This window comes from Schistocerca piceifrons, chromosome 5 (assembly GCF_021461385.2).
Source record: "Schistocerca piceifrons isolate TAMUIC-IGC-003096 chromosome 5, iqSchPice1.1, whole genome shotgun sequence".
Taxonomy (NCBI): domain Eukaryota; kingdom Metazoa; phylum Arthropoda; class Insecta; order Orthoptera; family Acrididae; genus Schistocerca; species Schistocerca piceifrons.
In genome coordinates this window covers 299,525,174-299,539,154 of record NC_060142.1, presented here as the reverse complement: position 1 = coordinate 299,539,154, position 13,981 = coordinate 299,525,174, and positions in this window count along the sequence as shown.

The following is a 13,981-nucleotide window of genomic DNA, read 5'->3' as shown; positions in this document are numbered from 1 at the left end:
CATCAGCAAGTCCTATCACTGATATACCTTCACCGTGATTTTTAATATTACTCTCGAATTTTTCTTTTCTTTCCGTCTTTTCGTCTTCGATATATAGATGGAACAGTAGGGACGAAAGATTACATCCCTGTCTTACGTCCCTTCTAATCCGTGCACTTCGTTCTAAGTCATTCGCTCTTATTTTTTCCTCTTTATTATTGTACATATTGCATACTAACCGTCTCCTCCTATAGGCCACCCGTATTGTTCTCAGAGTATCGAACGTCTTGCCCCACTTGAACCTGTCGACCGCTTTATCCACTTTGAAAACTGTCTGAACATGCCTTGATTTATCGCCGGCCTCTGTGGCCGACTGGATCTAGGCGCTTCAGTCCGGAACCGCGCTGCTGCTACGGTCGCAGGTTCGAATCCTGCCTCGGGCATGGATGTGTGTGGTGTCCTTAGGTTAATTAGGTTCAAGTAGTTCTAAGTTCTAGGGGACTGATGACGTTAGATGTAAGTCCGATAGTGCTTAGATCCAATTGAACCATTTGATCCTGATTTATCTTCATTCTTATTTTCCTTATCAAACACAGCATTAGAACTTTTACCCTGTGACCTTTATCCTTCCCAAAGCCAAAGCAACCGTCATCTAATAAATTCACAACTTTCTTTTCCCTTTTTTTGTATACTGTTGTAGTCGACAACTTAGATGCATTGTAACCTCCCCACCGTAATTTTGTAGGGAAATAAACATGACAATACTTAATAGAAAGGGAGCCGAGTATAACCTTGCCACCGAAATTTTAAAGAAATGACAATATTATTTAGGAATGCTAATGGACATTGCTCTAAGCGTAACCTGCCCACAATGAAATGTACTGACAATGACAACAAAAATGTGAAATTCGCAATCTGACTCAAATATAACTTTTTCATAAAAAAAAATTAAAGTCCATTCAGTGACAAGAAAATTCAATTAAACCGAAATATCGGTCTTTGGCCCTGTGTAAAACAATCGGAGTTAAAGTCTTACCTCAGAATAAATGGATGTCACATCTCTGCTCTTGTTGTTGCGCACCGCTTGGAGGAACTGCATTGCAAATAATAATATTCTCTTTCTTTCTGATTTTAGTGAAATTTTTCTTCAAATGAAGTGGAATGAAATGGGAAATGCAACGAAATCTTTAGTTCAATAAAAAATCAAATTTTTGAAAAAAATGCTTTTGAAATAAAAATTATTATTGGGGCACTTGTTAGAGAATAATTACAACAAATAAATTTTTACATTATCTAATGATTATATTAATTAACAGTATACCTTATTCAGCATCTTGACCAGTATTGCCGACCGCCTACATCACCCGCACTGGACTGCTATCACTGACCGACCGCTCTGCATGACGGCTACTAGCGTACCGCACGCGACGACTACTACTAGAGTACTGCTCTCAACTAGACAGAGCTACAGACTCGCAACGACTACTTGACCGACTCGCAACGACTGACTGACTCGCAACGACTGACAGACAGACTGAGAACCGCTCGCAACACTCGCGCGGTCAAGCGCAAACTCTCTGGTCACAGATGCTACAATGCCTCGCCATCGCTGCTATGTTACATACGTGTTTCATAACCCTCCACTGGGGGGGGAAAAATTTGGCAGCGATGGTGAGTCATTTGGACTTGCCAATCGCGGCAAAATTTTTTAATTAATTAATAAACTTCTACAATTTACAGAATATTTAGATGTAGTACATAAGGTAAATGTTGTGCACACGCACTAAGTACAAGACAAAATGTGAGTACAAAACATAGTAACAAATCAGAAAAATGTATATACAAATTATTTGACAATTAGTAACAAATGGCATAAGTGCATTCGCATTAAAGTATTGAATATACAGAATAGTAGAAAACATATCGAAAAATGAGATAATTGTACAGGCACTGAAGTTCAGTAGAAAACATATTAACGCCTAACATAAGTGCACTTGCACTGTAGTTCAGAACATATCATTAAAATAAAAATGTATATACAATATAAAAGACAAGAGTGCACATACTGTACTTGAGAACAAATCGAAGAATGTCTTTAGCATTTTGACGATAAATAAATAATCATAATGGCAAAAAAAAAATCATGTCCAAAGTGCACACGCACTGAAAAAATGTCTTTAGCATTTTCACAATAAATAAACATAATGACAAAAAATCATGTCCAAAGTGCACACGCACTGGAGAAATGTCTTTAGCATTTTCACAACAAATAAACATAATGGAAGGATTGCATCATGGTTGTAGCACTTTAGATTGCACACAGCTGCTCTGAAAGTCCATATCTTTCCACAGAAGTACAACACCAAGTGACACAACTTGAAGTTCTTTTCTCATCAGAATTTATCAGTGTAGCCAAGACACTGAACTGTCGTAGTAATGTTCCATATTTTCATTTTGGCAGTACATTAGGTACACCAAACAGTGGGACCATAATAATGTCTTCATCGCTCATGGTGGTGGACAGCATGTCGTGTCAACACCACACTCTTACAAGGCGCACCAACGTAGAATTAGTGCAAAACCAAATATAGTGCTCCATGATCACTAGGATAAACAGGACAAATGGACATTGCAATAATTCAGGGTAGTCAGCTTATGAGGTGAAGGACATCAAGTCACATAATATTGACAATTAGAGACTTAATTAGTTTGTGGCATTCATAGCCCAGTTATTGAACATCTCTGTACCAAGTATGTAGTATTACAGAAAAATGTTCATTAATTGTTTTACATGGAATCAGTAGCCTTCTTTTCCTGGTTACAAAGCATTATTAAATAATCGCATTCTTTTCAGTTACAGAGTGTAATTAAGAATCATTAACCTTCTCCTAATTACAGTTAATTAATCATTTGTCATTCCAATAATAATCATTTGCCTTTTCCTAATTACAGTTAATTAATCATTTGTCGTTAATTAATCATTTGTCATTCCAATAGTAAGAATTATTAGTCTTCTCCTAATTACAAAGCATTATTAAACAGTACCATAGTTAATTAATTATGTGTCATTCCAATCTATTAAGAATCACTAGCTGGCATCATGGGTAATCGTATTACAATAAACAGTGGCGGTCCTTGGCCAGTTACAAAGTATATTTAGTATGACAGAATAATGTTCATCAGAAGTCTTAGTTGAAAAGGAGAGTCAATTATTGGCCTAGCATTAACATAATACATTGAGTGATACAAATTATTGGCACTCATTGGCCATTAACCAAAACATGAAAACTCAACATGGGAAAAAAAGGGCTAATTAATGGCATAATTAATAACAATTCATCGAGTGACATTAATTATTGGCACTCAGTGGCCAGCAAGTATTGAATAGAATAAAAACATAGTTCATCATTCAGTATTATTCAGATCATTACGAAGTCATTATTAAAAATCAGCTAATTAGTCATAGCATGAATAATCATGGGCATTATAAGTAGTCTCATTACAATAGACAGTGTCAGTTATTAGCTAGTGACAAAGCATTATTAAATATATATACTTTTTGTCTCATTAAGAGGTCATTACTCAAGTGACATACTATTCAAAGTTGATCAGCATTACTCAGAATTATCATAAACTAGTGACATTATGTGGGACTGGTAATATATATTTTTTTTTTTTTTTTTGTTAGCACTGCATTGCGTTGGGATCGATAATTAATTGCTGAGACATAACACTATTTGCTTTTGACCTATTGCTGCAAATGAGGATAGGTAACGCCATTCGTCATGAGTCAGCTGTAGCAAGGTTATGTAACAAGGCAGTATATGTGATCACATTTATAAATGATAAACACAAATGGGTAAAAAATAAAAATGCAAGTACTAGAACAGGTATAATAACTAACAGGTTTAGTAAGTATCATGAAAAGCTTCTCCTGTAAAAAATACAAAATGGATTATTAACCTGAAAGAAGAAACTCACACTATGCTGAAAAGTAGTGAACTTCGAATTAACAGGTAGTGAAATGTGTATAAAAATGTGTTCCATAGCTGTCCTTTCCAAAACTTTCTGTCATCCTACTATGCAATGTAACACCTGCTGTCAAAACAAACTGCAACAAATACTTAAATAACTACGTAGCATAAATACATAACTTCAACATTATCCTCATCTGTAAAGAAAAAAAAACTTCATTATCCATATCATCGTAACTTCACTATTATCATCACCTGTAAAGAAAAACTTCATTATACATAATACCATATCCTTCATCATTATTCATCAGCATTCATTATCATCTGCAAAAAATCACTTCATTACTCATTATACAACTATTCCTTATCTCTAGCATATTTCAGCACTAAAACTAAGATGTGTAGTTCAGTCTGACAGCCTGCATCAATCACCTTGTATTCTGAAAGAAAAAAATTAGTTAAGACTGCTATTCTATGATGAGTATTGTATATTCTTGTTAATGCTTGTTAATCCTGATCCATTTACTCATCCTCATAAAGTTATTGCACCTTCTTTCGTTTATTCCGCAGGTGAAATTCCATTTCTGTTGAATTTATTTCTTACACGCATCATTTCTTTCTGAAATTGATGAACAAAGATTAATGTCTTGCATTTAAATCATATACCCACTAAATAATGACTGGTTAATGGTGACGCAATTAAGCATACAGCATAACATGACAGAAAACGTAACGTGTCAAAGACATTGACAGTGTTCAGATGCAAAAATGTACACAGAATAATACGATGCAGCAGCAAAAATGTAAAACAGTCACGATGTTGAGATGTCATAAGGCAAAAAAAATGTCAAAGTCAACTGGTGTGTGTTATATCTTAGCTATTTCACAGTGCATACAAATAAAACTGAAGTACAATCATACACACGAAAAAAAAAATGGAAAAATGTGCACGGTCTGATGTGTAACGACAAGAAAAGCGACCTGCTAACCTTACCTTGCCGGGCACTTGCCAAGAAAAAATACGATAATCATCAGTAATTAGTCAGGTGAAATAATTGCATTAGTAAATGGCATCATAGTGTGTTGAATCATAAAGTGTCTTCATTCAATAAACGGTTTAATGTTTGAGATATGGTGATTGCCTTTCGATTTTCTGGTTCTCAAAGTTTCGACGTGTACAACATTGGGGTGAGGGATGCTGCGAATCCGATATGGACCTGCGTATAGAAGTTCAAATTTACTGCACTTACCTTTTAATTTGCTGGATAAATAGTGTGTACGTACCAATATCTTCTGTCCAACGTGAAAATCGCGGCGTGTACAAACCTGTTTTTGCTGTCTTCTCCGGCGCTCTGCGGCACGTTTGATGTTGTTCAGCGCAATGTCAATTATTTCGTGGTGTCGTAATCGACGAGATGTAGGAAATGTTATTAATTCTTTAATTTTGTTAGGTGGTTCAGCATTTTTCAGTATAACAGACGGAGATAGCATAGTGGATTCATTTGGAATGGAATTAATTACATCTTGGAATGAGAGTATGTGTGTATCCCAATCAATATGTCTTTTGTGGCAGTATATTCGGCACAGCTTACCAATTTCTTTCATTAATCTTTCACAAGGGTTCGAAGAAGCGTGGTACTTGGATATATAAATCGGAGAAATGTTTCTGGCTCGTAACATGCGTGTCCATACGGTACTACGAAATTGAGATCCATTGTCAGAAATTACTTTCATTACATGCCCTACATGAGATAGAAAATGTTCTACAAATGCTTTCGAAACAGTTTTAGCAGTAGCTTTGCGTAATGGAGTGAAAGTAACAAATTTTGAAGTAAGCTCAACAGCGACAAATATGTAGCAAAAACCTCTGTTAGTTCTGGGAATCGGACCAAAAATATCTACAGCGGCCATATGTCTTGATTTAACAGGTATAATGGGATATAATGGAGGAATATGTGAAGTGGTGTCTGATTTAGCTTTCTGGCAAATTTTACAAGACGCTAAAACTCGTCGTATACGTTTCTCCATGTTGGTAAAATAACAGTTCTGTCTCAGTATAAGAAAACATTTTCGTGCTCCGTAATGTGCGTAGCTTAAATGAGTGTACCAAATTAATTTGTTAACCAGTTCGTCAGGTATGCATAATAACCAATTGTTGCTGTCAGGATGAGAGCGGCGAAACAAAATGTCATTGCGTACAGTGTAGTGGTTCCTAATCGTAACATTATTCCTATCTTGCCAAAGGTGTTTAATTTCTTTCCATACATTGTCTTTGTTTTGTTCTTGTGCTATGTCCTGTAATGACGATGAAATAAAATTTTCAAATGCTACTTGTTGAATGTACATGACACTGAAATTTGCTTTGCAGAAGTTGGTTGCTACGTCTTGCTGATTGTTGCCGAGAGAACGCGATAGTGCGTCTGCTATAACATTTTGTGTGCCGGGAATGTGAACAATCGTAAAATTATATTCTTGTAAATATAGTTTCCATCTACTTAATCTATCGTGAGTAAATTTAGCTGAAAGCAAAAATTGTATGGCTCTGTGGTCTGTGTAAACGGTGGTATGTCTGGCATAAAGAAAGTGCCGAAATCGCGTAAAAGCCCATACAACACATAATGTTTCACGTTCTGTAACGGAATAATTTCGTTCAGCGGGTGACAAAATGCGGCTTGCTAATGCGATGTTTTTAATTACTATTGAACCATCTTCTTCAATTTCCTGGAAAATATGTACACCTAAAGCGGTGTTGGAACTGTCGGTGGCAATGGAAAAATTTCTAGTAAGATCTGGGTGCGTGCGATAAAAGTGGAGCATTCAACAAAGCATGTTTCAAATAACATTCTCGTGAACAAAATTCTGCGTGTCAAAAGTAATGTTTGCGTTACTGTAATATGCAATCTGTGCTGTATCTGGTTAAAATCTATCGTACGTTCCGTTATTTATTTTACGGCAGGATGCTGTGGCATATCCACTATATGAACTGTTCTGTTATTTCTTACTGACATGTTACGCTATGGATGACACCTATTGTTTGTTTCATTCATGATTATTTGTTGTTGCTGATGTTGTTGCTGCTAATAAGATCGACTGTTATTAAATGTACGCTGAAATTTGTGCTCATCATTTTTACGTCTGTCATGAAAGTCATTCCTATACGGCGCATTGCGATACGAGTTGAAATAGTGTGTTGTCTGTACGTAGTTATTTCCTCGCTGCCATGCGTTACTATTTGTTGGAGCTGGGACTATACGTGCACGCGGCGGAACATTAAAGTTTGGTTGACCTTGTAGACTGCATTGTTGGTTAGGTATGCCAAGCGGTTGACTTTCATGCTGCTGCGGTGAAAAACGTCTATTGTTATAAAAAATGCGTTTGCTGTTAATTTTACACATACTGATGATTACGATTTTATCTGTAATTAAAATTACGGCGGTAGTTGTCATTACGGGAGTGCCTACTGAAAATTGTCACATTCGGTAAAAGATTTGTCATATCGGGTTTTCATTACAATGTTTCTTAATTCTAGGTAGAGCAATAGTTAAAGAGCAGTTTTGATAGATATAAAGGATAGTAGAAGAAAAGGCAGCAGTGCAGAAAACTAAAGATGAAACAGCACTACTACAGCTCGGGGCCCTATGCTCGCTACGGCACATATTCATTAAAGCGTAATGAATCCCCTGAGGTCAATTACGCACTGCAAATAAATTTTAGCTTTTGTGTTATAGGCAATGGCGGTACAAATTCAGAAATAAATTGCTGTCTGCATGCTAATTCTAGTTTCTTCATTATAGGCAATGCTGTTGTAAATACAAAAATAAATTGTCGCATCTGGTTCAAAGCTAGTTTCTGCATTACAGGCAATAGCGGTGAATGTACAAAGATAAATTGTCGTATACAGCTCAAAGCGTGTACCTGTGTTCTGTCATTATTAAATTCTTTAGATTTTCTTACAAATACAAATTGCTCGAAATCTACATTCTCGTCACTCAGTTTGAGACCACGTTCGGGTTTGTGTGAGAATTTGTTTGTCTGTGTCATTTCGTACTTCAAGTTACGTAGCTTTTCAGATTTTAAGTCGCGTGGCTTTTCGGATTTTAATTCGCGTAGTTGCCGTAAATTGCTCACATTATACGCGCTGTGCGAGTCTGACAAATGTTCGCAAAGTGGCGTCTGCTGTGTTGAGTTATTAACTGAAATACTTTTCATTTCTGTTACTTCTTGTTGTAAACTTGACAACTTCCTACGTAACGTGTTGTTAGATGAATCGATCTCATTAATTGTCTGCTGTAAATTTTGAAATTCAGGTGTTTGACTAAATGAAACCGGTGAAGTATCGTCTGATTTATTGTCATTAGCACTTTCGATAGCATCAATACGACTGGCCAATTCATCATATTTTTCAGTCAGTATTTTTGCCTGATCGTCAGTTTTAGTGTCAGTAGCATTAATCTGTTTTTGCAATTTACGCGTAGTTTCATTCAGTTTTTTAACGTCAGATTTGACGAAATCGGAATCCTGTGCTAGTTCTAATTGTTCTAGTCTGTCGGTCACTGTTTGAAAATCGGTTGTGTATGTGTCTGTATTCGACTTAAGATTGGAAATTTCGTCACGTAATTCTGTGTTCGACTGTTTGATGGAATTAATTTCGTCGGACACTGTAGCAATATTATTGTCTACATACGTTTTTGCCTTCGCAAACATTTTACGTTTGTCTTCTTGTCTCTGAGCCGTGATTGTTTCCATGACTTGTCGTTTTACTTTGTTTTGATCCTGAATAAATTTGCGGAAACGCGTATCACTGTTTTGTATGTGAAGATTAAAGCGTTCGTCAATCTGAGTGTTCTGTTGGTCGAATTTCGCGTCGATCTTTTGATCCATTGTGCGCGAAAGTTCTACCGTCATTGCTTTAAACTCGTCCCGTAATTGTGTAGCTTTTTCAGAGCATTGTTTAGCGACTCCGCTAATTTCGTCTCTGAGTGTTTCTGTTGCGGCTGTTTGCATTTCCCTTAATTCTTGCGCAACAGACTTAATTTCTTCGCTATTTTTTCGTGAACAAGCCTCAATTTCCGTGCGCAACTGTTCCTTAGTGTCATGACACTGCGCGGCAACGGCTCTAATTTGTTCACTAAGCTGTCTGGAATTGTCGTCTAATTTTTCATTTAACTGTTTGTTCTGCTCACTAAGTTGTCTAAAATTTTCATCAATTTTATTAAATTTTTTGTCCTGTTCACTAAATTGTTGTTTGAGATTTTCGTTCTGTTCACTAAATTGTTGTTTGAAATCCTCTTTAAATTGTTTGTTATCTAGACTCTGTTGTTTGATATCTACACCAATATCGTTCTTAAATTGTAGCATTATTGCCATAAATTGATTCAAATCAAATGTAGCATTACCTACTCCATTATCTGTGCTGTTTGATTGTGTACCTGGAATTGTTGCGCTTTGTGTGACCATTTGGTCATTCTGCAGTTTACAAAAAGGATTATCAGTCGGACCTACACTGTCAGACATTATTTCGGAATTAAATGAATCTGTCGTACTTTGTGTACCCTGTTCATTTTCATTACACAAATTTGTCTGAACGTTACTTGAGTTTTCCAAATCGGGTGTGTTAAGCTGGGTATCGCTCATTACAATGGAGCGTCCCGCGTCATCAATTGTCGTCAAATTAACACAAGAGACAATTGAGTTCGTTTGTTCATCATGAAGAGAAAAGTCATCATTAATGGTTGTAATGCACTGATTGTTAGTGAACGCAGGATTGTCATCATCACACTGCGTGTCATAATTACTATCGGTCACGCTGTTTAAGTCGGTAATTTCATTCACAATACTTCGCGATACACTATTCACAGTCTTTCGCGGCATTTTTGCAAAAGTCACAATTATTCACAAAAGAAATAAGCACAATGCAAAAACAACACACAAATACAACAGAGCAACGAATTGCCGTTGACCTGTAGAAGGAAAGTCACAAGATTAGTAAAAGCGTTGCGCCAAATCCTAATTATATCTAAGCAAACAAGAGCAGATATCTGACTGTTTTTCAAAAGACTCTCAACGAAATACGATCCTGGACTGGGTGTCGCCAAGTGTAACCTCCCCACCGTAATTTTATAGGGAAATAAACATGACAATACTTAATAGAAATGGGAGCCGAGTATAACCTTGCCACCGAAATTTTAAAGTAATGACAATATTATTTAGGAATGCTAATGGACATTGCTCTAAGCGTAACCTGCCCACAATGAAATGTACTGACAATGACAACAAAAATGTGAAATTCGCAATCTGACTCAAATATAACTTTTTCATAAAAAAAAATTAAAGTCCATTCAGTGACAAGAAAATTCAATTAAACCGAAATATCGGTCTTTGGCCCTGTGTAAAACAATCGGAGTTAAAGTCTTACCTCAGAATAAATGGATGTCACATCTCTGCTCTTGTTGTTGCGCACCGCTTGGAGGAACTGCATTGCAAATAATAATATTCTCTTTCTTTCTGATTTTAGTGAAATTTTTCTTCAAAAGAAGTGGAATGAAATGGGAAATGCAACGAAATCTTTAGTTCAATAAAAAATCAAATTTTTGAAAAAAATGCTTTTGAAATAAAAATTATTATTGGGGCACTTGTTAGAGAATAATTACAACAAATAAATTTTTACATTATCTAATGATTATATTAATTAACAGTATACCTTATTCAGCATCTTGACCAGTATTGCCGGCCGCCTACATCACCCGCACTGGACTGCTATCACTGACCGACCGCTCTGCATGACGGCTACTAGCGTACCGCACGCGACGACTACTACTAGAGTACTGCTCTCAACTAGACAGAGCTACAGACTCGCAACGACTACTTGACCGACTCGCAACGACTGACTGACTCGCAACGACTGACTGACAGACTGAGAACCGCTCGCAACACTCGCGCGGTCAAGCGCAAACTCTCTGGTCACAGATGCTACAATGCCTCGCCATCGCTGCTATGTTACATACGTGTTTCATAACCCTCCACTGGGGGGGGAAAAATTTGGCAGCGATGGTGAGTCATTTGGACTTGCCAATCGCGGCAAAAATTTTTAATTAATTAATAAACTTCTACAATTTACAGAATATTTAGATGTAGTACATAAGGTAAATGTTGTGCACACGCACTAAGTACAAGACAAAATGTGAGTACAAAACATAGTAACAAATCAGAAAAATGTATATACAAATTATTTGACAGATAACAAAGTGCACAGGCACTGAAAAAATTCTTTAGCATATTCAGAACAAATAAACAGACTGGCAAAAAATATTATGTTGACAAGTGACATGAGTGCACATGCACTGCAGTTGAGAACATATCAGTAATTGATGAAATGTATGTACAATTAGTAACAAATGGCATAAGTGCATTCGCATTAAAGTATTGAATATACAGAATAGTAGAAAACATATCGAAAAATGAGATAATTGTACAGGCACTGAAGTTCAGTAGAAAACATATTAACGCCTAACATAAGTGCACATGCACTGTAGTTCAGAACATATCATTAAAATAAAAGTGTATATACAATATAAAAGACAAGAGTGCACATACTGTACTTGAGAACAAATCGAAGAATGTCTTTAGCATTTTGACGATAAATAAATAATCATAATGGCAAAAAAAAATCATGTCCAAAGTGCACACGCACTGAAAAAATGTCTTTAGCATTTTCACAATAAATAAACATAATGACAAAAAATCATGTCCAAAGTGCACACGCACTGGAGAAATGTCTTTAGCATTTTCACAACAAATAAACATAATGGAAGGATTGCATCATGGTTGTAGCACTTTAGATTGCACACAGCTGCTCTGAAAGTCCATATCTTTCCACAGAAGTACAACACCAAGTGACACAACTTGAAGTTCTTTTCCCATCAGAATTTATCAGTGTAGCCAAGACACTGAACTGTCGTAGTAATGTTCCATATTTTCATTTTGGCAGTACATTAGGTACACCAAACAGTGGGACCATAATAATGTCTTCATCGCTCATGGTGGTGGACAGCATGTCGTGTCAACACCACACTCTTACAAGGCGCACCAACGTAGAATTAGTGCAAAACCAAATATAGTGCTCCATGATCACTAGGATAAACAGGACAAATGGACATTGCAATAATTCAGGGTAGTCAGCTTATGAGGTGAAGGACATCAAGTCACATAATATTGACAATTAGAGACTTAATTAGTTTGTGGCATTCATAGCCCAGTTATTGAACATCTCTGTACCAAGTATGTAGTATTACAGAAAAATGTTCATTAATTGTTTTACATGGAATCAGTAGCCTTCTTTTCCTGGTTACAAAGCATTATTAAATAATCGCATTCTTTTCAGTTACAGAGTGTAATTAAGAATCATTAACCTTCTCCTAATTACAGTTAATTAATCATTTGTCATTCCAATAATAATCATTTGCCTTTTCCTAATTACAGTTAATTAATCATTTGTCGTTAATTAATCATTTGTCATTCCAATAGTAAGAATTATTAGTCTTCTCCTAATTACAAAGCATTATTAAACAGTACCATAGTTAATTAATTATGTGTCATTCCAATCTATTAAGAATCACTAGCTGGCATCATGGGTAATCGTATTACAATAAACAGTGGCGGTCCTTGGCCAGTTACAAAGTATATTTAGTATGACAGAATAATGTTCATCAGAAGTCTTAGTTGAAAAGGAGAGTCAATTATTGGCCTAGCATTAACATAATACATTGAGTGATACAAATTATTGGCACTCATTGGCCATTAACCAAAACATGAAAACTCAACATGGGAAAAAAAGGGCTAATTAATGGCATAATTAATAACAATTCATCGAGTGACATTAATTATTGGCACTCAGTGGCCAGCAAGTATTGAATAGAATAAAAACATAGTTCATCATTCAGTATTATTCAGATCATTACGAAGTCATTATTAAAAATCAGCTAATTAGTCATAGCATTAATAATCATGGGCATTATAAGTAGTCTCATTACAATAGACAGTGGCAGTTATTAGCTAGTGACAAAGCATTATTAAATATATATACTTCTTGTCTCATTAAGAGGTCATTACTCAAGTGACATACTATTCAAAGTTGATCAGCATTACTCAGAATTATCATAAACTAGTGACATTATGTGGGACTGGTAATATATATTTTTTTTTTTTTTTTGTTAGTACTGCATTGCGTTGGGATCGATAATTAATTGCTGAGACATAACACTATTTGCTTTTGACCTATTGCTGCAAATGAGGATAGGTAACGCCATTCGTCATGAGTCAGCTGTAGCAAGGTTATGTAACAAGGCAGTATATGTGATCACATTTATAAATGATAAACACAAATGGGTAAAAAATAAAAATGCAAGTACTAGAACAGGTATAATAACTAACAGGTTTAGTAAGTATCATGAAAAGCTTCTCCTGTAAAAAATACAAAATGGATTATTAACCTGAAAGAAGAAACTCACACTATGCTGAAAAGTAGTGAACTTCGAATTAACAGGTAGTGAAATGTGTATAAAAATGTGTTCCATAGCTGTCCTTTCCAAAACTTTCTGTCATCCTACTATGCAATGTAACACCTGCTGTCAAAACAAACTGCAACAAATACTTAAATAACTACGTAGCATAAATACATAACTTCAACATTATCCTCATCTGTAAAGAAAAAAAACTTCATTATCCATATCATCGTAACTTCACTATTATCATCACCTGTAAAGAAAAACTTCATTATACATAATACCATATCCTTCATCATTATTCATCAGCATTCATTATCATCTGCAAAAAATCACTTCATTACTCATTATACAACTATTCCTTATCTCTAGCATATTTCAGCACTAAAACTAAGATGTGTAGTTCAGTCTGACAGCCTGCATCAATCACCTTGTATTCTGAAAGAAAAAAATTAGTTAAGACTGCTATTCTATGATGAGTATTGTATATTCTTGTTAATGCTTGTTAATCCTGATCCATTTACTCAT